This window comes from Lissotriton vulgaris, chromosome 9 (assembly GCF_964263255.1).
Source record: "Lissotriton vulgaris chromosome 9, aLisVul1.2, whole genome shotgun sequence".
NCBI lineage: Eukaryota > Metazoa > Chordata > Amphibia > Caudata > Salamandridae > Lissotriton > Lissotriton vulgaris.
The window spans coordinates 889,077,220-889,082,230 of record NC_141697.1 but is presented as its reverse complement, the minus strand read 5'-3'; the positions used below and the strand labels follow the sequence as shown (position 1 = coordinate 889,082,230).

At 55.8% G+C, this 5,011-nt stretch overlaps 1 non-coding gene across 1 annotated transcript; it reads right to left on the bottom strand.

Annotated features, from left to right (window-relative positions):
- Positions 1–206: 206 nt before the first annotated feature.
- Positions 207–334, bottom strand: LOC147692441 (U6atac minor spliceosomal RNA). Its single transcript, XR_015300278.1, has one exon. It is a non-coding gene; the product is annotated as a U6atac minor spliceosomal RNA (small nuclear RNA).
- Positions 335–5,011: the final 4,677 nt, after the last annotated feature.

Sequence of the window (5,011 nt, the reverse complement as noted above, 5' to 3'; positions counted from 1 at the left end):
TGTTCTCCTGTGATGCCCGATTGCTACCTCATGTATTTTTGTTGCTCACCATTGGCCCCTTTGATCCATGTAACCCAAGGTCCTCCTCGTAATTTTTCCCTTTGTAACTGTTACCTCGTGTATCATTACTGGTCCCATTGGGAAGCGCCCTGCCCCTACGGGTAACGTCTGCTCCATATAAAATTGCATACATAAATAGATAACTCGACCAAACATGGTTAGATGCCACGAATTAAGTGGCAGTGCCTTACCCGCATCTGTGTTGTAAAGGCCACCAGGACCTCTTCCCTCCTCGTCAAGGGTAGTGCTAAACTTCTCTCCTGTCATACCACCCTTTACTGTCTCCTACACTGATGCAATCATGGATGGACCAGCCAAACCATGAAACGACACACCCAACCCTATCGCCAGCGCATAACCCTGGGGCCTAAACGTCACCCTGCACCATCTACCCATCCCATTACCACAATTGCCCAGCCTGCTCGACACCACTGCACCCTCTTAGCGGGCTCCATCGCTTATCCCCACAGCACGACCTCAACACCCCGGTCCCCTCGCTGGCCTCACCCCGACTGGACTACCGCAATTCTCCCCACCCCCCAAACCTCCCACTCCTCTTCCCCCGCTATCTAGCGCCCCAACCAACTCCTCCCCGGCCTTCCAAACTGCCCTCAACGTTCGCCACCCTCCAGGCCCTTCCAAACTAAATCATGCCCCAACATTACCTGCAGGCAGACCCCTTTTGTATAGAAACTTCCTTGTCCCTCCCACTATGTAAATGCCGCCTTATTGCGGTACCACTCCGCACCCGTGGTCGGGACTCTTATTAACCTGCCCAGCCACGTGTCCAGAATAACACCCCGTTGTCCACCTCCTACATCTGCTCGAACCCAATACTCCCACGGGGCCACCACGCCCCGTAACTCTCAATCTTGATTACCTCTACAAGCACATCGCTGTCACATCCCACACATATGCCGCTTTCCTTGTATTTTTGGCACACCTCTGTCACTTATGCCTCATGTACTGTAACCTTGCTTAAGCAATTCATTCACTGGTAATGCTCCTGTATCCGGCCTGTACATATTAGCAAATGCATCAATACATAAATAATAATCCTCACTGTTCCACAGCTCACGCCTTCCTCCCCAACCCCCGGCGGCCGTCCTGACCCTTCGGGGTGGAAGTGGCGGGGCGCGTCCAAGAATGGTCCCTCGTGGGAGCACGACCGCCCGTACCAGGCAGAGCCGGCCCATCCCCTCGGTCGAGTGGAGCCGCATGCTGCTCTCCCGAGCTCCTACCTCCGCGTCCATGCCCAAAACAAGAGGTGTGGTCCAGCGCGCCGGGGAACAAACCCCCCACTCCCGCCCTCGAAAACCCCCAACTCCCTGCCGAACCACCCCACTTGCCATGCCTCCAAACCCCTCCCCCCGCCCCTGCCCAACCTCCGTTCCCCGCCTGACACCCCGCCCCCCCACTGGAAGGCACCCCACCCAGGCACTCCCGCCCCCCCCCACTCGCCCCTCACCTCCCCCCTCCAACCCCGTCCTCCCCCTCGTCGCACGCTCGCCACAGTACACCCCCCCGCCAGCCCCACCACCCCCCCCCCCAGGCTCTCACTCCTGCCCCCCCCACCGCCCGCATAGACGGAGCTCCGAGGGCCCCAACATGCTCACCCCCCAACGACACTCCACCCCCGTGTAAAAACAGCTACCGAGATTCCCCCCGACACGCCGTTTACTAACACTTCGTCCCACAGCAATAAAATGGGGCCGATAAGGCTGTCCGACATCGCTCCGAGGGCACACATAGCAATATACCAGTCACGTGCTTTACACGACCTACATATGCCATACGGACACAAAGAAATAGTTTGCACTTCCCTTTGCAATTAGTGTTTGTCCAATGCTAGCCCCTTGCGTCCATGATGCCTGGGAGCTGCGTTCGGTCGTGCCATCAACTTCAAACTTTGCCAAGGATAGGCAAACGTCAAGATGTGCGTGAGGAACGGAAGTAGAGACAGGCTCGCTGCGCGCCAAGTGATCTAAATGTACAAGTGCACAGGACTGCACTGACGGTGCTATGCCGCCCCCTACCGGAGAGCAGCCCACCTGTCTCTCCGCCTGATGCCATGGCCACGGAACCTCAATGGCCGAACCCGTTGCTGTAGCATAGCGTGTGCGAGTTCTAAACTGCACTGCGTGTAAGCGCGTGCTGTGCCTACTTCATGCTGGCACTGAAATGTATTTTAATAGAGCTAATCCGCAAGCGTGCATATATTAATTAAATAAACCGCTCATGTCGCTTCCCCAGAGCCAGGGCACCCCGGCCGATGTCACGGAGGCCGAGCCCCCCAGCATCTCCCCATCCCGCCGCCGCCGACCGGAGCCACCGTGCCCCACACACCCCGGCCACAGACATCACCACCGCGCCTCCTCCCGCACGAACACAACGCCGCAAGACCTACACCGCTCATGCTCCAGAAATGCCCAATTATCGTGCAGTAACCTTACGGCCGAAAAGAATTAACAAACTAATCACCACAACAATTACCTCCGCCACACCCCCGCCCGGCTGCTGTGTCACCAGGCACCTTTGTTCTAAAATGGTGACCTGAGGCTCAAGATGCCCGGATATAAAGGGGCCAGCCCAACCCAGCCCAAAACCAGCCCAAAACCAGCCCACCCCAGCCCAAGGCTACCAAGTAACCCAAAAACCAGCCCACTTACGGTGCTGGCTCTACCCCCCCCCCCCTCCCCCGGCCCCAAAACTCCCCGGGGGTGGCAGGCCTCCCGATGGTCGGCCGCCCCCCCCCAAATCCCCATTCCGGTTGTTAGCGAGTTTCAGCTTGGTTTTGCGCTTCACATCATTCCAGCGCTTCTTGCAGTCATCCACTTCCCTTCTCTTCACTCCGACTGCATTCATCTTGGCCAGGATAGACTGCCATATTGCATTTTTAGTTGCCAATGACACAGTGGAGGTGAAGAACAGTTGTTGGTGGTGTTCTATCACCTCTGTAATCAGGATCTTGTTTTACTGCGGACAGAATCGTGGGTTCCTCTTCTTCTTCTCCTTGCCAGTCTCCTTCCCCGAGGTCCCTGGCTGGTCCTCCGGAGGGGGGGGGGGTTGTGGGGTTCTGATTGGCCTCTGTAGTTGCTATAGTTTCATCCATGGTGCTTCTCAGTAGTTTGGGTTTTGTGTTATTTTTTTGCAGCTTTTATGGTGATTTTTCCTGCCTGATGTGGGAATAGCAAGCCTGGCTCTGCTTATCGGTGATATTTCTATCGCTGTTGGGCCCACCACCACCACTTTTTTCACACTTAGGTTTCCTTTTTTATGGGCGTCCTGGTAATTTTAAAGCGGACATTTGATGAGTTATCTGGAAACGATCGCCTGTTGCCGGCATGTTGAGGATACGCCATTAACACAGCGTTAATTTCCCACGATAGGCGGCGCTATGTAAAATTGCATTAACCTAGGTTGGCCATAATTATTGCCCGTTCTTGAGAATTTCCCCCATAGTTTGTTATTTCATCAGTGAGCTGAACAGCAGGGTTCCCAAAAGACTACGTTGGGTGCTGCACGGCAGGCTTCCGCCTGCATTATCAGCGATGCGGGCATCAGGCACTATTTTCCGGCCACATCATCCACGGTCCGCAAGGCAGACCGGATCAGCAGAATGAGGTCCAAGGGCTACCCAGACCTCCTCTCTGTATTTTACATAGGCGTCAGTGCAGCCAGGTCCCTGTCAGCCCCACCAGTGTAGTGGTGTTTCATTGTCTGTTATTCACCACCTCAGTGGCCCACTGGGTAGCACAGAGCAGGGGAAGAAGTGGGGGACAAATAATGGCTTGGTTAGCTGTCTCATTGGCCTGCAAGGCAGCAGGGGCCCCTCCAGCACCTCCGGTATTGTGGCAAAAGAGGTGCACCAGTCCTCGCAGAGCCCAGGTCCGGCGCCACCCATCATGGCCTGCAGCAGCTGGTGGTCCCTGTCCTCAGTAGAATCAGGCCGGCGCATATCAGGGGAGCCGAGGCCAAGCGTTAGACTATCTGTGGTAGCACAGAGGCAACGGGGCAGCCAGTATTTATCTTAGTGCCGCCAGTGCAGCGGTAGATGAGAGAGCTGATCCTCTCAGGGCCAGAGTCGGGTGCTGTGCTGACAGTGACCCCCAGCGTGTGGTTGCATGCGCTCCCTTAGGCTGGACAGAGTGCTAGGGGCTAATCTCATTCCTGAGGCCGTGCTGCACTCCTGTGCATCCACCTTGGACCCAATTCCGTTAGCAGTGGATCTCTGGCAAGGCTGTATTCATCCCACTGCTGCTTCCCGTCATGGCCCTGAGCACCGGGGCTGTCTCTCACCTCCTTGGCTTCCATCTATGGTGGCACAGCTCATTTTCAGCTCATGTCGGCGACTGGGTCTCCTTGCGTAGGGCCACTACCACCACCTTCAGCTGCTTGCCAGGAAGTTGGTGCAGTCCGGTGCGGTGCATGTGCCAGGAGCTCTCTCCGGTCTCCGGTGCAGGTAGCTGAGGCCCCCTCTGAGCTTCCCAACACCCAAGCCCCTTCCCCAGACAGTTGGGCCTACCATACGGTAGCCCGTATCACGGCCGCAGGGCTACGTGATGTCCTCACGACCAAGGACGCCTGTCACAGCTGCTGGTTGTCCCCCTCAACATCAGTGGGCGAGTGCATACATTTTTATGTGCAGATGAAGCTCCCATACTGGCACTGGCAGTATATTGGGATTGCCAGGTCCAGGCATGGGAGCTCTGGGTTCAAGCCACTGCCATCTTCGGCGGTTAGCCATGCCCCCTGGAGACAAGAACTTTCTTCTCGGCACCTACAACAGCTTAGAGAACAAAGAAAAATCTACAAGAAACTTTTACAGAATGCCAAAGCAGAATTCTTCTTGAGCAACAAGAGAAATCACCCGGGCAAACTGTTTGAGATCACCAAACAAAAGTCCAGGTCAAACAACAACAAAACTACCTTTACTGCTCCCTCAAACAAC